General features: G+C 39.5%; 1 pseudogene; it reads left to right on the forward strand.

Moving 5' to 3' along the window:
* Positions 1-1,508: 1,508 nt before the first annotated feature.
* Positions 1,509-21,875, forward strand: part of LOC146320987 (uncharacterized) — an 87,097-nt pseudogene continuing 66,730 nt past the window's right edge.

Genomic DNA, 21,875 nt, shown 5'->3' on the forward strand with positions numbered 1-21,875 from the left:
ATCACACTTTGTTTTTATCTGCTCAAACATAAGCTGCAAATTCGAGCATGTCCAGCTAATGAACGCTAGCTTAATGTTAATTCCAGCCAAACTTGTCAGATAACACTGCATCTGCATTTGTTGTGTGGGGGTTTGAGGAGGAGGATGTGGGCTGATGCAGAATCAAGGTGGGCTGCTGCCGATGTATCTCTCTCTGGCTCGCTCTCTTGAATAGACACACTCTTGTCCTATTTCACCATCAGACCCGTGTTTGCAGTCTTTTAGCATTAATGTTATGTCTTATGCACAGTTGTAACTTGGTCCTGTGATTCTGCATGTGGGTCCCCTCTGATTTATGACAGAGGCAGGAGTAAGGCAAAAACTCAGAGTTTACTGAAGTTTTCAGGCAGAGGAAAGTACAGTGCGTTCCAGAGGTCAAAACCAAAAAAAACCTGTTAGAGGTAAAGAGGAATCAGACAAAGATCAAAATCCATAAAAGGCAGAACACACAAACAGAGAATATGAAGCAGGCCGGAACACAAACTACAATCTGGCAAACCACAAAGACAAACTGACTGGTATGAGTACTGAAGGGTAAATGAGCAGACAAGCAAACAGGTGGGTGGCAGACTGAGCAGACTGACCACTGATAGGCTGACAGCCAATACAAGGGGAGTGCCAGTGGGTGTGGAAGGTGTACTGATGGGAAAAGCTGACAGGTGCTGACTGGAGAATGAGCAGAGGGGTGTGTGCAGGAGGAGCAGCAGGGTGGGGGTTAAGAGGAGCAGGAAGCTCCAGCAGAGTGCATGACAAACTACAAATTTAATACACTTTTACTGGGTTCTTGTTTTAAAATGTGTCAGACGGAAACATTATGAAGTACCCTGGAGGCAGACTTCCTAGCTCACTCAATGAGCATTAGCATTAGCTTACATTATCCAGCTACACTTTTTATGTTAAATCTGCATTGAAATCTAATCAGTAACTAAGGAGGGCAGAGCTTAGCAAAGGGTCAAATCTAGACCATTTGGAATTATCCAAACTGCTTAGGGGTTATAGATGGAAAATGTGACCATAATGGCACCAGAAAGTTTGTACTTTAACTGCAATAAAACATTTTTTTATTGTTCTGCTAACGCTTGTAACTGAAACTACCAGTTCTTTACCATCCAGGTGGAAGACTTGAGATGATCTAGTGATGGAGGTGTGTATGCTCGTTTTCTGAAAAACTACAGACTGTCTTCTGCCAATGGTGGAAGATTTTCCTTTACCACTGAAAAACTAACTCATGCAAACATTTCCAGGAATACACCGTCAAGGTGGAGAGACATCTTCAACTACCAGCTGCCCAGGGCCGGAATGGCTGTCGACCGAGGATGCTGTACGCACGAATCGCCATGAAGCCAGAGAATATAAAGTCTGTTTTTATGGCTGTGTGCGTTTTACACAACTACCTGCTCAACCCATCAGAGAATCAGAGGTGGTTGGATTAGAAAGAACAAGGGAAACGCCTACGGGACGCAAGAAACATGGGTGGAAACGGAGGATCCAGAGGAGCATATGGTGGTGAAGAGGAGCTCTGTGCCTTCTTCAGCTCCCCTGAGGGAAAAGCGCCCTGGAAGGACCACATGGTGTAGCGTGATATTCCAGTTTTAGCTACATGTACATGGACACGTGTATATAACATTTTGTTAAGCCAAACAATAACTCCTTTGTGTTTATTATGTGCTTTAAATACATTTTAATGGAAATCCTTTTCTTAATCATTATTTCCAGTACAGTACCATCAACCACTAGGAACTGCATGTACTGAAGTAAAGGTTAGGTCTGCAATATTATATTTACACACAATAAAACTATCACTTTAATTATGGTGGGAAAACAATCAGGTTATTACCACATGCCCAAAAATTATAATTACATTCCCACATCAACAATCTGCCACAAATAGAAAATACTGTCAGGTCAAATGTCAGGTGTGAAAGTGCTTCATGTGAGTATTTTTAGCAACAATTTTCTTTTCTTTTACAGAAATATGGAAGATGTAATTCTGTGGCTTATATGACAACAATAACAACATTAAAGGTTTTTGTTCTGGATTTGGGCAGTGTGTTTAGGGAGGTCAGTTTTCCTGAGGATCTGGTAATGGCGCTTGAGCAGCGAGGAAATGTGGCTGAAGGAGTAAATGGTGTCGGTTTTGTTATTGAATCTATGCTGGCAGTATGCTGCATATTGACTAAATACATAGCCTCTTTAGCAGTCTGTCTTCTGTTTGAGCTACCCTTAGAAAATAGAAAATACACTGAACTCGTGGGAAACCTGTTGACTCAGTAGAAACAAGTCGGTCCAACAGCTGTTGCAACAGCATCCCAACATTTATCTCTTTTGCCGTTGTCTTTGAAAATTGTGCCGAGTGCCTTTTTCTTCTTCTCCTTGAGGATCACTGTAGGGATTTAGCATCTTAAATGATGATAGTCTTGACTTGCATGCTAGCTAATTAAGCTAACTTCAACTCCATGAGTTGGTTGAAAACACTGTCTGTGGTTGACTTTGGTCCCAGCTGACTCGTTTTCATAATACAAGAGCCCTGTAAAGGGATCTTAAAAATGCACCGACTATGCAAAGATGAAAGATAATGAAACACTAAACAAATTTGGCAAAGTACCGGCAGTTAAAAAGTGTCCGTTGCTGCGGTTTGCAAATCTTGGGTCCCCTTCCAGACGCAACCAGCAGACACTATGACATGGCACAGCAGTAATGGCAGTGCTGTTACGTGACAGACCACGCAAAGTGGTCACTGGATTAATCTATAAGTAACTTATTGACTAAGTATTACTTCCAAGGTCAAGGAACATTCATTAGAGTTTCAGTGGACACAATGACTCTCTCTGGTGCCTGTATCGGTCCACTAAGCCCCTCCTACCAAATAGGAGGCTGAATGGCAGAAGAAGGAGTTGATTTCTAGGTGAAACCTGATTGTAGGGTCTGCTCTCCATGGTTAAGCCTTGCCAAGACCCTGGTCCCTCTTGTTGTGATTTGTCTTCTTAAAGACACCCCTACACTGCTTTGTGGTCCCAGGTTTCAGAGGCAGCTGTGAAGCTATCTTACAGCGAGGATAAGAGTGTACTAGACACTGAACACACATGCACACAACCTCAAAAGTTATCCTCCACTGTTTTTGACACTTGTCACTACAAGTGCTATGGAACATATTGAGCTCCATGTGGAGTGAAGTGTTTAATACAATGTAGGCAGTGTTGTTATTGAAAATCTATCACAAGCTGCAGAAATTTCTGGAGGATTTCCACCCAATGAATCATGCTTTCACCATCTGAAAGGAACTTCATGTGCATAAGCATTTGTAGAACTGCCAATAGGAAAACCCCCCCTGAAATAAGACCTTTATTAGAGTCAAGAAAAGGTGCATAAGTCCAGTTTTCTAAGTCCCACCCCTTTTTCCTCTGTGCTCCAATAACAGTTGAGCAACCTTGGTCAGCTTTCCTGTTTTCCTGTAAAAGTAAAATATATGCCCCCATCTTAAGTTAGCTAACGTAGCAAAATATTAGCTAACCAGTTAGCTAATGATTGATGTAGATTTGCTAGCATTTTGCAACATAAGCTAATTTAAAATGAGATTATATGTGGCTTTTACAGGTGCCCCAGCTACATGTTTTAATCATCTTCAAAATGTGCTTCTCTTTTCTACATAGATGAGATTAGCACATAGCATGTCTAAGGGTGTCTCCACACCTAAATGTCCAGACCAAGGTCCAAACCAAGGTTCCTTTTTTTTTGAGACACTGTTTACATTTGATCCCATTAGTTATCCAAGCATACTTAACATGTCATGCCTATGTCCTGGCATCATTACGTGGGCTGTCTCCATATATTTGAACTAGATTGTTTTTTAGATGGTCGTGCATCTGACGTCAGCATAGTTACAATTCGGCAGGTAGCCTGACTTCAGTGACTGTGTATGGAGGGAGATGAATCCACAGATTCACATCATTATCACCAAAATATTATTAAGGTGGCACTGCCACTAGCAGAACCAAAGTCAAACAACAACTGTAAAGTGTCCATATATTTGTGACTTGTTTCCAGTTGACTCTGAAGTTGTCAGACCGGATGTCAGTTATACATATGGTCTCTTCCTGTCCCCATCTGCTCCTGCGGCAGCTCATTTTGTTTTGGTGCATTGTTTTTCATTCTGCCAGCTCTGATGATATCCTGTCTCAATTTCCTGTAATTGGTCCAAAAATTCAAATCAGCCAAAAAATATTGTTTAAAACTAGAGACAAACTAAACCATGGCTCAGTTTGATCTGGACCAAAGAGAGGCTTTAAAGTCTGGACCATGGTCCGGTGGAGGTTTCACACCTGTAATTTTAGTCCGTATGAAACTGAAAAGTCTGACCAAACAAGGTAGGTATGAAATCATCCTGAGTCTACAGGAAACAGGAAAAGAGAAGGTTGACTGAGGTGACAAGTTGTTCAACTGTCACTGGAGCACAAAAAGGGGTGGGACTCAAGGTTAGTTGCACTATGCTGAAAGGTTATGGAATTTTTCACCAATTACCCAAAAAAAGTTCTGCATACCACAACTTTAACTAACTATATTAATTTCAATGTTACAAGAGACAAGACTTTTAGGATGAGGACTATTTGATGGCAAATGTAACACAATCTTGGGCAACATTGGCAGCTGGATTATCACCTAAGTATAGCCTAAATTTCCCTAAGTCCAGGACTGGCTTCCACACAGTGGTGAAATACACTACCTGGGATTTTTTTAGCATACCCCGAAACACCACAAACATGTAGGTATTTAAAGATGAGTCCCTTGTCCTTGGAAGCAATGCTCAGCTGCTGTTGGTGGCTAGTTAGCTGGACATCTGATCAATTGTAGCTCATACTGGCTGACATTTATGCATCATTGCGCCTTCAAAAGCAAACATAAAGCAAATATTACTGTCAGATATTTTTTATTCTTAGGCTGTTAGCTGTTTTTTGTCTTCTTTGTCTTGACAGGACGATAAAAGCAGAAAAGAAAAAAGCAAAAGAAGAAGACAAAGATAAAATACATGTATTCATATATGTACTTGTATGCACTTACACACAAAAGGGAAATGTAAATATAAATGCATGAATAAATCAAGTCCTACCTTCTCAGAGAAACCACAAAATTCACTACGGTGTTTCCTCTGTGGAATGAAGCAGGGCGGGGAGACAGCATGAAAGGGAAAAAGAACAAAAGCAGAAACAACAGTGCATGAATAATCAGAAAGCCTGTGATGTTGTGGTTTATTTACTTCTATATAAATCACTGGAGGAACAGGAGAATGTGACAGGGAGGTGGCTGGTTCAAATCCCAGGACTGACTGAGAAGACGTGCAGGGGGAAAGTGAATGAGTAAAGGTACAGTCACCGCCAAACTGACCGTTGGATAAACCCTCCTCTGTACGGATTGTCCAAATATAGTTTAGCAACTGTAACTAGGCATGGCAGGCCTGTCCAGCTTTACATTTCTATGCTGAAGTGACTGCAGGAGGCTGTAGTGAGAGCAGTGCTCGGTTTGGAGTGGCTGGTGGATGATGTCCTCTTATTTCTAGCCTTTCCAAAACTATTAACACAAAAGCAGAAGTGTAAGAAATTGAGTAAAAAGCACAAATCAATGCAGAAAATGATATAAAGTGAAATTGATTGCCAAAGTCATGAAAAATTGGGAAGACAGAATACAGTACCTGTGAGATATGAGAAAAAGTAATCCTCTGGGATGTACGGGTACCTCAGCTGATAGGATTAAAGTTAACCCTCACCAAGGCAAACAAACTGTAAGAAACAACCATCACAGCAAAATATTAAATTACCTCTACCTCTACCCCATTAGTTATGTAATTAATGTGTAATTTGCAACCTGACAGTGATTCCTTTGAAAAAGATTTTAAAGGGGACCTATTATGCTTTTCCTCACTTTCTGACATCAACACAATGTTAAAATATTTGATGTTCATATTAAACATGATCAAAGGGTCAAATAATGAGGTGAAAATATGTTGAAGTAATGCCTACAAGCAAAACGCTCAGGTTTCCGACTGTCCTAAATGCATTTTCAACGTTTTTCTTTTTCACATAAAGGAGCAATTTCACTTTATTAATTGTTTCATATTTTCCGGTTTTCCTTCTGATGTTCTGCTGCTTCTGCTTATAGAATTTCTACTTCAAAGTTATCTTATTGCAAATGTAGCTAACCGCCACTGCTAGTTAGCCTGCACTCAACTGGGTGTTTTGAGCTCACAGTCTGAGCAGAGTCAGCTGCATGGGGCTAAATAGCATTTAGTGGCTAAAGTAGCTACCATTATCAATAAGCAAACCTTTTTTCACAAGTAAACTCCATAAATCACTGAAGCTGAGGCAGACAAGCCAGAGGACAGAAACCAGAAAATATTCTCTCAGTGAAATATCATCCATTTTCAGTGAATAAAGTTTTAAAGTTGTGTGCTTGTGTACAGTAATCAGTCCCCAAAAACACTCTGTTTCAGCTGCCTCTGTCATTTTTCCAATTAAATTCTTGTCTTGTCTCTGATAAACAGTAAATTAATAACCTTCCTTGTCTCATATCACTATGTTCAATGCTCAGCAAGCACTGGTTGCTGAAGTCTTGCATAGCCAGACCAATCTCTGCACTAACTAGCCAGCTAGTGGTTAAAGTAGCCGCTCACAACATGTAAAATTGGTCTGGCTATCACAAAACTGTAGTGCAAATTGCCAAAAGTTGAGGCAGAACATCCGGAGGACGTCTCAGGGAAGACCAGAGATTATTTCCACCATAAAATATAATCCGGTTTCACCAAAATCAGTGAATAAAGTTGTGTTTTGTGCAGTAATCAGTGAGACTGGCAGTGTCTGTTGTTGCAGTGTGAACACAGATCTTGATGCATTATGGCATTTTGTCTTTTCCTCTTTTAAATCGATACCTGTAATGTCTTGATTCATCCTACATGTTTTTTTCTTCATTGTGACTGAGCATGAGACGGTCACTGTCCTGGAGTCTCCAGCAGGCAGCTGTCAGTGGCATTTATGGAATTATGGAATTATGTGATTATGTGTTATGCAAATGTTCTCTGACACTCTGATGCATGGAGATGTCTTTCTACATATGCACATACGAGTTTGATTGGTCACATCATCTCTAGGCAGAAGTCAGGGCCAGTCTTTTGAGAGAAACTATGAATGATAATAATAATAATAATAATAATAATAATAATTATAATAATAATAATAACAATAATGAAGATATAATGTTATTTAAGTCAGTAATCCTTATGTAAGTCAAAGGGAACGCAAGTCAACAATCAGTAATCCGTAATAACTGATAAAAGTATTGCAATAAAAAAAACAAACATTTCTTTTTACAAGTTTTATTTAACACATGAAACATTGAAACATATTGATCCAAAAGATTTCTAAATATAGAAATATGAACAAAATCATATTTATGAGCAGTGTGCGGAGGTGTTTTGATGGTTTCATCTGCAATAAAAATATTTCCCCTCTGCCTATATGGTATTTCTGCTTGTTGACATGTGATTTCCTATATTATCTGAAAATGCTTCGTATCCCAAACATACCTCTCTGAGTAATAGGTGGAGTCAAGTGCGGTGCTCCTGTTTATCTGTATGTTACCACACGTTATGTGCATTTGTAAATATACATAGACTCTGTAGTGTATCTTGTTGAGACTGTTATTCATGCAGGAGGTCGGATGGCAAAGAAGAAACACGTGAACACTGTTTTAACACCTGTCTTTTAGGGACTACGAACAGTCGGAAAGAAAATCTGACTGATGCCCTTCATACCACTGTTACATGTGAAAACTGTTTCATTTACTGTCGTTAATTGTCCATTTTGCTATTGTTGTGTCCCTGTTTATTTTATTTATTTATTTTCTTATTTTAGTCCATTTTACCAAATATTTTGCCACTTACATTTAATTTCCCCCATCTGGTACTGTTTGGTAGCACTGCACAATAAAATTATAAATATACAATACAACAATAAAAATTTTATTGAAATTGCAATATGGCTTTCTGTGATTTTCAAATAGCAGGATGTGCAATATTTGTTAAAGGCAAAATGTGTGTCGAAAACTATTTTAATGAGTGAATATCATGAAGCAGAGATGTCCTGTTCTACACATCCTGTTCAATCCCACTGGCAACAATTGTTGCCGGTCATTTTCTTTTAACTTCTGGAAGCTGTGTTGTTTTGGCTTTGGGCAGCTAATGCAATTTGTAAAATAAAAGAATAGGTTGTCTCCTCTAAATTGTATCAATGCCATGTAACTAATGTGAACGATCACATGATCAGCTCTCTTTACTTCCTGCCTGCACCTCAGGAAGGAGATGTCTGCCTCAAACTTGTACAAGAGGAAGTAAGTAAAATACCTTAATTAACAGATAACAGGGTCTACTACTGATATATAATGAGAATTATATGCCTGAATGCATCTTTTGATCATAAGAAGAGTAAATGTAAGCACGGCAACATTTGTTGCAGCTAGCATAACACATAGTCATAGTGTTAGCAGAAGCGTAGCCTAGCTGTCATAGTAAACTGTCTGATAAAGTACTAAACGCCCCTCAGAACAAGTAAATGAGGGGAAAGATATGGGATTCAGCCACTGACTGACAGAGCATTACAGTCTAATTTGAGCACCCTGCCTCATCAACAAGCAGCTGTTTTTATTCCTGAATTGAGCTGAATATTTGCTAAATAAGATGAATTTGAATTATTATGCGTCCAAGCCAAGGGGAGTCGATACTAAATGAGTACAGTTTGGGTAAATAAACCTGACTTATTGTGACCTGTATAAAAAACCCCATCAATCTCTAACCAATAAGCCTTTGAGGTGTGCTTTGCTCCTATGTTACGTAAATCAAATTTATTGAAACCAGTTCATGAGACTATGAAATAAATATTTTGATTTTTGTCACTAATACTTCTTGCACTAACATAACTACAACTTTCACTAACATAACCAACATGAAATGAAAAGTTAAATGCAGTTGGAGTGAAATGCACGCACTTATTTTGCAGCGAAAAATTTCGGATTAAACGGGTTAAGAAAACATCTGCTTTCAGTGCACATTCCTGGGGAAAAAAAACAAAAACAAAAAAACACACCACATTTTAACATGTTTGTTAATCAATAGTAATGATGATGCAAATCATGTCACTGTTGCAATATCAGTCAATATAATCCCAATAAGATATATTTTTTTAAGTCGTTCAGCCTCATTGATTGGGGACTGTTTTGTAGGTGTTGATTTGTTGTGGTTCTGTGTTGTTGAAAAGTGAAAATCAAAGTCACAAAAAAAGCTTTATATCCTTAAAATCCATTCAACCTGAGCTCAAATGACTGACTCAATTCTACTTCACTCACTTTCTCTCTGACATGAACTATCAACCTGCCTCTCTGCTCCTTCGCCGACCCGCATGTTGTCACCATGTTTTGTACAGCACGCAGCGTGAGATAATGACAACACCACAAGCAAAAGACAGAGGCCTTAGCTCTCTGCTGCAAGAAGAATGAATGCTATAGCTTCAGATGGCTTTAAGAAGGACCGTGCAAACAATCTTGTGCAGCCAGTTCACCTGCCGCCACCCCTGAAAGGTCAGTTTTCATAGCGATGAACTACTGATGACACCATGTCCACAGCACTGTTGTTTGCTCAGAGCATTAAATAAAAACCTTCTCCTACAGCAAGGTGAAAATCCATATAAATCACATTCTGTGACAAATATCAAAACATCTTATACATCAGGATATAATGCATGTCAATGATTTTTAGGACATGAGGTCACACGGCTGCTGTCATGTTTACATCTGTGTGCACGTTTGTGAGTGGTTGCATCTCACATGTTTAACTATAGCACATTCCCACAAATATCCTGTGTTGCAAACCACCTTCTTTACTTTACCACCATATGCTTAGTCTTCTTCTCTCCCTGCAGAATCCTTTCAGGAAACCCTCCTCAGAAAACCACCACCGCTGTACATCAGAGACTCCCTCTGATCTGTTTCAAAAAATGCTTTCTTTATGTGTTCATGACTGAGACAGGGACGATGACTTAACTTATGTCATATACATACAGGCGTGCTTCCCTTCTCAGCAAATGTCACTCAGTCATCAATGTGAGAAAACATGTTGGTTTTTCAAGCTGGGAAACGCTGCTGAAGGTTGCACTCGTCCTCTGGTCAGAACCTAATGTGTCTCCTGCCTCCTGGGTCTCCATTTCTCCCTACAACCACCGGAGGGAGCCAGTGGTCTTTTCCTCACACCAGCAGGGCCTAACCTGTGAAGGGTATGTGTGTGTGTGTGTGTGTGTGTGTGTGTACACATGTATGTTCCTGCGTGAGTGTCATGCTGTTGGAAATCCTGTGCTTATGCAACAACCACTGCACTCTTAAAAAGAACGATTGTCAGTGAAGTGGGGAGTTCAGTTGGGGTCAACACACATCTGTTGTACTTCCCCCACCTAGTGCTTTACAATGGGAAAAAATTACAGCATTTCATTCACTGATAAAGTATGCAATAAGTAAGAAATAAGCAGTCACAAACAAAGCTGTAATTCTATTCAGCTAAAGTGAAAAAGATTAAAAAGTAATTGCTGCTTATTTTTTTGCTCGACTGAATTTATTAATGCCAAATGTAGTCATCAGAATTGTTCATTTGATAAGATAAATATACGCTTGGTCACTTAATCGTCTTATTTTGTTGACTTTGTCTTCCAGACCCCAGACTTCCAGACTGTTTGATGTGTCATTATAATAAAATCTAACATTTTTTCCCCTCCACATTTCTTATCTCGTATCACTGTACTAAAGCCAGTAAACAGAAAAATTTTGAAGTCACCTTCAATCCACAACAAACTGGGCTTGAAACATCTTGACAAGGTGACAGAATAGGTGAATGTTAATATGTGTTGTATGTGGAAAAAGTACATGTTCCATTTCATCTATTAACCTTCAAAGTGACTTAAGTTTGCAGGTAACTGTATGCTTGGGGTTAATTAATCCAGAGGTCCAACTATTAGTTCCAGATTTCCTTTACTGACATGAACAAGTGCTTCACTGAACTCTTTCTATTCTCTATGTATCACCCATTCTTGAGAATGAGGATCAATCATGCAAAAATTATTTGGCCTGCAATAAATTTATTTTATTTCTAGCCTTGCTTGTGTCAGAAAACAGACATGTCCCAGACAAAAATTCACAACTTCAAACAATTTAAAAGTCCTACTGATAACATATGAAATTTGCTGGTATAGTCATGTTTGTTTCAAGGTGGTTCTTTATGCAGGGGTTGACCCTTTAAAGTTTGTCCCAGATTAATGTCAACTGTCAAATTTTTACAAAAATGTGATTCAGTCCAGCATAAAAAATGGGTAGCTAGACCCTGAGGACCTGTTTCACTTCCTGGTTTTAAAAAGTGTGAATACTGTTCAAACACTTGTAAACTTTCTACAAAGTCATTAAATAATGTTGCTATCAGATGTGTCTCAACTATAACATGTTAAGTCTGTAGCCCTTCTAAATCAAAGCTAAATAAGAAATATTTTTTAAAAATGAGTATTTTGATGGAGATGATGTCTACATTAACTACAAAATCCAATCACTAGGAGGTCGGCCTGTTATGAGGTTAAATAGCCAAGAGTTTGATCTTTTATGTTACAGCATAATTGAAGAATAAAAATCAAAACCTCCTCAAAATAAGATTCCAATTCTCAAGAATGAGTGCTACATGTTTATCTAAGATGCTATGTATACATTTATAACATACTGAAAAAAGATCCCAAAACCTCGGACTCTAAGCAGATCTTTTGTGGTTTTTGTAGTGCACTTCTGAACAAGGCTTCTTGAGATGTTGGATATTAGGGCCTTAATCAACCAAAGACTACTTACCTGAAATTCTACCTATTTTCAACAATCAAATCTGCTGAGTGCACTCTACCTTCTTGTCCGAATGGGTGCTAGTCAAAGGTAAAAAAAAAAGCAAATTAAGTCCTGTTTGAGCATTTTTTTTTTTTTCAAAGGTAGTGTTGCATTCAGGTCATGGCTATCAAGTAGGCCTAAATTTACAAACAGGAGCAAAACACACACACACACACACACACACACACATAGTGGCGATAATCACAGAGCAGAGCTGGTCATCTTCTGTATAACAACAATGCTAACTGTAGCTGAGCCAATGAAATGCTGCGGTATAAATTCCACCAAAACAAATCAACATGAAAAAATAATTACTGGCATCTGACTGGTTACTTTTGTTTTTTGGTTGGATTCATATCAGGCTTAATGTTCACAGTTTCTCTTGACTGTCCTTCAGTATTACAACATCACCACTGCAACATGCTAACACCAGAAAACATAAGCGACAGCTTTTAAGTCTGAAGTCAGTTACCGGCTGTATGTCTGTACTGCTACTTGCTCTCGTAAAGAAAGCAGTCCAGTGGAGTAACACACACACACATAAAAAAAAGACTCCATGATGGTCACCTGTTCCTGTTCTTGCATTCCTGTTTTACTCTGTCACTGGCTAGTCTAAATAACGTTACAATAACCTTACACAAACATTGGCCTGGCTACAAAAGGACACGAAGACAACACAAACGGAGTCAACAACTAAGGGCACCTCAGCCTGATGGCTTAATTGCAAGCATGGGTCAAACTGCAGGGGAGCTAAGGTGAGCTCAGCTCTCCTGAAAGCTTACTTTGAGAAATTTAGGTGGAGCTCTAAAACATGATGGTCCTGAAACCAACAATAGTAAAAATATGCCAATGCTTTGTATTTATTCATTAAAAACATTATAATTTGCAAAAATTTGTTTTCTTTAATTAACACTATCTGTCTCCCTGCTTTGTGTCTGAACTATGGGACACACACAACATAGACAGGTACATGTACTTTTGGTCCCTGTTCAGATTTTCATGGTAGAAAATGTAACTTTTGGTTCTAATTTTATTTTCCCTCGATTATAAAAATTCACAGACAGACAGGAAATAACAGAAAGAGAATGATATAAGCCACACAACAGCTGTTTCTATGTGCCTTTGATACCTTATGTCAGGGGTGAGCAACCTTTGATTTCAGTTTTGCTTTTTCAGCTGAAAACAGCTCTTTTGAATAGTAGTCTGGAGCCACAGACTTCTTTTGATTTGGCATCCATAGCTAGCCTTGGGTGACTAAGACTCGCAACCAATGAAATGAGCTGTAGACGAAGGCTATGACCCACATTTTAGTTGATAAGATATTAACCCCCCCCCCCCCCCCCCCCGTTCCATGCATAGCTATACATTTTTACAACTGGAGAATGCAGAAATTTCTTTAGGCCAATGGCACATGAAAATTAAAATGTTAACAAAAGGGACCATTATTTATTTTGATTTAATTTTTTTGTCAAAGCCACAGGGAGAGGGGCAAAAGAGCCGTATGCATATTTGCAGACCCCTGCCTTATGTTAAGTCTCTGTGAGATAAGTTTGAGAACTCAGATTCACAAAAGATCAGATGATGATGGTGTTACTTGATACCAGGCTCGGTAAAAGCCTGAAACAGCATAGAAGTCTCATAATGTCTCTGTAGTATAAAAGATGACAAAGACTTGTGTATGAAAAGGAGAAAAAACATTGAGTGTGCCCACCTGTTGAGTTTGTGAGTTGTCTTCTTTTCTGGATAATGAATAGGTTAATCTTTTATTTTGAAACAGTATCCTTATAATATTCTTATTTAGCCTCTATGAAATGTTATTGACAGCATTAACTATCTGTAGTAGTCACAATAGAATATTTTTCTATTTATTTATTTTAACTTTTAATACCCTTTTAGTCCTGTCCCCCTTTCCTGAAGGGACTCTTGCCTTTTGCCAGGCAGCCATTATAAATAAGAATTTGATCTTAGTGACTTGACTGGTTAAATAAAGATAAAATAAACAACAAAATAAAATGTTTTCCACCAGTAACATGCACACTGGAAAATAAGATAACCCCCCCCAGAAGCCACTGTGTAATTCAAACTCTGGTTGTAGTCACTCTACTCTCAAGTCAAATTTTATTTACCCCAGTATCACAAGTCACAGTTTGCTTTAGGGGGCTTTACAGTCTGTACAGGGTGTAGTGCTGTTTAGTCTCTAATCCATGTATGTTTTCTACCCATTTCTTGTGCTTTGGGATGTTTAAGTGACGTGCATTTTATATCTGATTACTCTGTCACCTATACTTATATATGAAACCTTTTTATGTCAGTGGGATCTTCTTGATTAAATAAAGGATAAATAAATTAAATATGCTGAAACAAAACTGAAGTAATACAGGCTGGGTCAAAAAACAAGATCAGGATTAAAATAAACAAAAAAACAGACAACATCAGTAAACTGGAAAGCTAAGGCACATGACACAAAGACAAGCTGGCAGAGCACGAGTGGAGATGAACCAATCAAGTTCCAGGAGAGACACATGAAGAATGTTGCCTAGATGAGCTCCAGCTGTAAAAAATAATTACCAAAGATAATGCTGTTCACATGCAGAAACGATATGGTACTCATCAAAAAACAAATTACAACACGTAAAACCTGTGGGTCAAAAATTACAGATGGAGATGCTACAACTTCCAACTTACCTTAACATTTGAAATTGCATGAGGAACGCCAAGTTCAGGCTAATATTAATAAGCTAATAATTAGCAAGCTAATTCAGCTAACTTTGTAAATCAATGTGGCTGGAGACTTACTGTTACATTATGATTTGTTTAGGACTCAAAACTCAAAGTTTAGGACACAAGACCTGACTTGGTTCTTGTCAGTCTTGACTCTGAACTTGAATGTTTTGACTTCTGACTTGAGCGCAAACATTTGAGGCTTATTTGTGACTTGCAAAACAGTGACTTCTGGTACCATTTCAAAATAAATCTGTTTCTGTGTGTGCCCTAAATAGTTTAGCCTGATAACAGACTGAATTTCAACTTGATACTCTCCATTTTAGATTAGATTTAGATTCCATTTTTAGATTAGATTAGATTTCCCCTAACCAAGAGAATCTGTCAACTCAGTGGAGTGGGCTATGAAGGAGTAGAAGGTCTGGACCCCGGCATTAAAGAATTTTCCTTTGACTTCTTTCCTTCAACTTTTTTTTGTAAATAATAGCAGCAACAACCAATATGATACTTTGATGTTTCAAGATGATCACTGTGTTAGATTAATTGTTATATCAGTTGTAAAGTGATAAATTCTGTCACTTGAGTCGTTGGAGACATTACATTGGACCCTGACCATCCATAGCTTGTTTTTAACTATTTGTGTAATAGAATAGAATAGAATAGAATAGAAAGTCTTTGTCAATGCAATTTGTACAACATTTTACTGTGCATCTCAAAAACAAATTTACATTCCACACATGCACACACACACTCAGGTAAATATGAACAATAATAAGAGAATAAAAACAAGAAATACAAAAAAATCTGCATAATAATAAAAAATATTAAAAGGCATAAAAAAGTTGCAAAATATAAAAATATAGATTAATTGTCTGAGGCTACCATTGTGCATTGTGTCAGACACTCCTTCATCATGAGATATTACTGCAGGTTGTAAATAGCCTGCTGTCCTTAAACAGTTTCCGCACAGTAGTAAATAGTTTTTGCACAGTGTTAAACAGTTCTTGTACAGTGTCAGACAGTTTTTACACAATGGTACGCATTTTTTTTAAGTTATAGACAATTTTTCACAGTTGTAAACAGTTGCATGTGTTTCATTTGATGGAAATATAGTTAACAGTTTTTAGTCCTGTATTGGGAGGTATTGTGATGGTTTTTGGCGGACAGTCTTTGGTAGAGTTCAGTTCAAGGATGGCTCAGAGCTAAAACCTGTTTTTAAAACTGGAAGTTTGGGTCTTAAGCCCCTTGAAGCGCCTTCCAGATGGCAGCAGAGACAAAAGGTGTTGATAGGGGTGAGTTGCATCTTTCAACGTTGCTGGCTCTGCGGAGGCAGCGTGCTCTAAAGATGTCATCTCTGTAACATGCAGAGATGATCAGGGAGGAGGTGGAAGAATCGTGACATGTGAGTCTTTTTGCTGAACGCTCCTTCAGTGTGTACACTATGTGTGCGTGACAAACCTCAGGCTGCTGTCACATACATGAAGATCCTTTTTTCCAGACTAAATGAACGTTGTAAGGTTCTCTGACATGCCATGTGTGCAGAGACTGCTGCTGTTGCTGCTGTGGGATTGATTTTGCTATCAGAAATGGGCAGGACTTGATGACGCTCTGCAGCTGTCCTCTGGGCTTTTCACAGTGAGAGCTGGTGTCATGGGAAACTCGGCTGGATCTCCTGTGGCTTTATCAGGGCCGGCTGTTGGGCCGCCACTGGCTCATCTCTATCTCTGGATCTTCTGTGGTGCCGAGCGCCTCTGAGGCTTTCAACTCTTATCACAGTGAAATACATTAAAGACAAGATTAATATGAGAGAGAACACTACAGGATCTGCAGCCACATCCCAGCTGTCTCAGGCTGATGGGGCTTGAAATGTGGATGGTGGCATCACATAACATATAGCTGAACATTTATATATAGCAAGCCATCAGATATCATTCAATTTCTTGAAACAGTCACATAGCAGCTTGGATATTGAACATTTATGTTAAAATGCAATATAGTCTAAAGGTCACAGGATGTCAAAAATGAAAGCAGTTCATCTACTGAGTAAATTTCTACAAGTATCTGCCGATGACAACATTTTTTCTGTCAAGTCATACTTGCCAGCCCTCCTGTTTTTCACTGACCTCTCCTGGTTTCCTCCTGGGGGAACACTTCTCCTGTACTTTACCCGATTTTTGACGGGAGTCTACTGCTTCCACAACAATACGGCTACACCAAATGTTTTGTGATGCGAGCCTTTGAGAGCTGCTCATCTTCACTGTACGGCTCCAGAATTAGTTAATACATCAATGCTTGTGGGTCATGTCAAGGGAAACCCACACCCACAAAAAATCTTGTGAGCATGATAATTTTTCATAACCTTAAACAGGTGTTTTATGTGCCTAAACTTACACAGATCTTAACCACAGTGTTGTCACATAAAACAGCATTAATTTGTACAACGTGAACAATAAAGAAACAAGGACAAAGCTAAAACGTTAAACCTACAACAAGAAGTTTTAAACTGGTGTCGAAATGGTCTCAATTCAATACTGATGCCATTGTATGACGAACACAAGCAAATAAGACCATAAGTGAAAAGACCAGCTGATTCTGTAAAGATGTTCTTAATGGCTGCCACCAGGTCAGATTCTTTTTTTTTTATACATTTTCTCAGCCAAAGGTACAGTGAGTAGTATGATATCCAGATAGCCTCCAACAGAGGTGTGGACTCGAGTTACATGACTTGGACTCAAGTCAGACTTGAGTCATGAATTTGATGACTTTAGACTCAACTCGACAAAATGTTAAAAGATTTGCAACTTGACTTGAACTTGAACAGCAATGACTCGTGACTTAACTTGGACTTGAGCCCTTTGACTTGAAAAGACTTGCTACTTTCACCAAAACAAAAAGATTAAAATGTATGTTATGAACGAACGCTCTGCATCTCTCTCTATCTCTGTGCACATTTGTGTGTGTGTGTGCAAGCTGCAGGCAAAGCATCCAATCAAATTAGATCCACGTTGTTTTGATCTGACAGCATCCAATCAAACTGTAGGACAACAACCAACAAAGAAGAAATGGTAATCAAAGCACCAGTTTCAAAAATGATACCAAAGATAATATTGTTCGGGAACAAATGTTACGAGGTGGTCAACAGAAAATGGACTGCAGTGTGCAAAACATGCAGGTTGGGGATTACAGACGGAGAGGCAACAACGTCAAACTTCGTTCGACATCTGAAGTTGCACAAAGAACGGTAAGTAGAGCTGGTGAGCTAATGCTCAGCTAATGTTAGCTTATCGGCTAAGTAACTGTGCTAGTTGTGTAGTTAATGTCTAAAAAGTGTCTTAAAGCGTGTGACACTTGCGTTTTGAAGTACACCCATTGTTCTGAATGGCAGAACGCGCACTGAAAGTGTCTTGACGCCATCAAACTGCCTTGATGCTCACACTCTGTACCAGTTGCGATTTTCGAGCGTCAAATGAGGACCAGGGCTTTTTTTCCCTGCAGCTGGTGTTTGCGGAGAGTTAAATGGAATAAAAAAAAGGCATGGACGTGAGGAGCGAGTGCTGATGGAGCTTTAGCTCCACCTGAAACCAGGTAAAATAAAAGAAGAAGAAAAAAAAACGACCCGCAGCAGAGAGGCAGGGAGAGAGAGAGCGTGTGAATAGGGACAGACCCGCCGACTTGATATAAAAACTTTTTATGATCATGAATCATAATATTGAACACTTTTGTGGCGGGTGATTTTTTTTTTTTTTTCGCTCCAAGTCCAATTTGTTTACTTTTAAATACTTAATTACTCCCCGCCAATTGATTACAACTACGAAGGAGGAGACAGAGGGATAGCAGTGAGGAGGGAGAGGGAGCGTGTGTGAAATGCTAACTGATATAAAACTTTTTTTTAAGATAAATCCTGATGTTACTGTACAATTCCTTAACTAAAATATCTGTCTCAGTAACAAACAGACGCTCGTCTCCTCCATGAAAGCTTTGTCACTTTGCAACATTATTTTAAATCATTATGAAGTGTCCAGACTCTGTGTCTCCCTCTTCATCTCCTCGGTGTGTGTCAGTGTGCAGTTTACTGTCTGCTGTGGTCTAAAACATCCTCACTGATGTAAACTGAGTGGCACTGATGTAAATTATCCTGCTGCATTAATACAAAAACATGAATATCGCGCACCATTTAGTCATTATGTCGATGGACCTGAAAAAAAGATGAGGATTTGTTTCCATCAGAGGACAATATTTAATTAAAGACATAAACTATAATTAATAGTTATACTAAATAAATAAACAGATGCATATAAATAGCGACCTTTTCCTAAAATTCTGCTGGTTTTATGGTGATGGAATATTAAGTCTGACACCTGCTGTGCACTATAGAAGCTTCATTTGTCTTTTGACTTCAAATGAAGCCTGCAGTGCATTTTGGCCTTTAATGCTACATTACAAACACGATGATGATCTGCTGCGTCCACTGCGGGTTCACTCCCGGAATCATGGTTTAAAAGGTAATTCATGTGTGGCTGTAAGGGATTTTCTGACATCTGTTTAATATGCTTGCATCTTACAGATATGAAGAATACCAGACGACCAAAAGTATCACCAATGAACCACAACAACCTACAATCGCCCAATTCCTGGACATTCGTGTAGGGCATTACAGTATGAGCCATCCACAACAAAAGGCCATCATCAATGTGATACTGTCCGACTTGATTATTGATTGCAACTTGTCCCTGTCTATTGTGGAAAACAAGAGCTTTCGGCACTTTCTGACAGTACTTGACAGTAAGTACAGTCCAGTGTGTCGCAGAACACTGACATAAAAAACGGAGAACCTTGCTGCAGAGAGACGTTCAAAATTAAAAACTCAACTGAGCAGCACTGACCATGTTTCAGTCACTGTGGACATTTGGTCTGACCAAAAGATGAGGAGGTTCCTTGGAGTCACTGTGCATTGGAGAAAGAAGCAGAGAGGATACAGCTGAAGTCCAATCTCTTGGCCTGCAACCGCTTCAAAGGCTAACACTGAAAGAATATGTGACCAATTTGAGGTAATATGTGATGAATACAACATCAAAGATAAACTGGACTACATTATTAGTGACAACACTGCTAACATGCACAAAGCATTCACTGTGTGCTTCCCTACTGAACAAGAAGATGATGATGACGGGGATCATCTTGATGACCCAGAGCTCTGGCATGACTTAACCCTGGAAGACCAGCAAACAGCGCTTGCAGTGTTTTGCGCATACTCTTCAGCTGGTGGTGGGAGATGGCTTAAAAGAAGCAAAAGTGGCATCTCCTTCTCTTTCAAAGTTATTAAAACTCAGCTCACTGCTGTACATAAGCACGACATTCAAAGATTTATTCAGTGCTGAATTTGGGGAACAGAAAAGCATTCCTGCTGCTGTCAACACAAGGTGGAACTCAACACTGAGGCAAGTGAAGGCAGTTCTCCAGTGTGATCATCTAAAGCTCTGTGCAGTTCTGGAAAAGTCTGGGCATGAGGAGTTGTCATTCACAGCACGGGAGTGGAACCTGTTGAAGGAGTTGGTGGATATCTTGAAGCCATTTGGTGAAGCAACTGATTTGACACAGGGGGAGAAGGTAGTCACAATCAGTGCTGTTGTTCCATCTGTCTTGTCCCTCAATCACCACCTTGAGAAGCTGAAGCCTCAAGTCTGTTTCTTGAGCGGCATGGTCAGAAGTCTCCAGGCATCCCTGAACAAAAGATTTCTTGGAATCTTTATCAATGTGAAAATGGCCAGGACACAAGATGGGGTCACTGCTCCCTTTGCAGACCCAGTCTACCTCAAAGCAGCTTGGATCCAGCTTGTTTTCTGTTGTGGGTGGAGCCCCATGTGCTGGTCAATTGTGACGTCAAGGCAGAGGTGGCACAACAAGTTAAAGGTAAATATTATTGAGTTTAATGTAACTTTTTTTCTCATAATCTGATCTAATTGACTGCAACAATAATGTTTGTTAAGTCTAACACATTTGACCTCCCACACTAATTGTAATAAGGGCTCTTTTGTTTCTGCTGATTGTCAGAACTGATCCTGCAAGATGCAGCACAAACAGAGCAACCTGTGACTCTTGTTGATGAAGAAGAGCGAGAGGAGCTTGGACAAGGAGAAGTGCTGTTTGCTGCACACTGTAAAAGGCAGAAGAAGGATGTGGGGACCACTCCGGCACTACAGCTAAGTCACTACCTTGACATAACCGAAGGACAGAATGCTCTTTTGTTCTGGGCAATTAACATGACGACTCTTCCTTCACCGTTCCGAGTGGCCATCAGAGTGTTGGCAGTGCCTGCTAGGGGTGGGAATCTTTGGGCACCTGCTGATTCGATTACGATTACGATTCAGGGGCTACGATTCGATTATAAAACGATTATTGATGCATCTTTATGTATATTGATGCACTTTTTCACAAACACATTTCTTTTTGTCTCACTGAATAAGCATTCGTCACTTGCAATTTTTAAAAACAGCACATTTGTAATAAGAATTCATTTCGATTATATTTTATTAAACTATTGGAAATATGTGCAAACTGGAAAGTACCAACAGTAGCCACTAGTAGCCGCAGCAACAGCAGCCTGCCGTCTCCCTGACTCCTCCGTCGGGTGGAATCGAGTTACGGCTTCTCATGTTTGTTGTGTTGCCAAAGTATTTTATTTTAGCTTGACACAGCTTACATATAACGTGGCTCTTGTCCAGTTCGCTTCCGCCGTCGACGTTGTAGAAGCCGAAGTGTTTCCACACGGCTGCTTTTAAATTAGAAGGAGCTGTTCGGACCTCATGGCGAGGTGGCTGTCGGTCGGCCATGTTTGTTTTCCGCTGTGCGCGTGTCGCTCCAGGTGCGCGTCCCAAAGTGTCCCGGTGATGACGCGTACCGCGCTTCTTAGTTCCACATTATTTAGAAGCTTCTGTATCACTTTAATTAACAGATTTAAATAATCGAAATTTGGACGTTTGTGAATCGATTCAGATTCGTCCACGTCCGAATCGCGATGCATCTAAGAATCAGAAATTTCCCCCACCCCTAGTGCCTGCCTCCAGTGCTCCAGTGGAGCGAGTTTTCAGCCATGGTGGCATCATTCTACGGCCCCATCGCACACAAATGACTGACAGACTTTTGGCCAATTTAGTCTTTTGCAAATGCAACGCAGCATA

This window comes from Lutjanus erythropterus, chromosome 9 (genome assembly GCF_056507025.1).
Source record: "Lutjanus erythropterus isolate fLutEry1 chromosome 9, fLutEry1.hap2, whole genome shotgun sequence".
Classification (NCBI taxonomy): Eukaryota; Metazoa; Chordata; class Actinopteri; order Lutjaniformes; family Lutjanidae; genus Lutjanus; species Lutjanus erythropterus.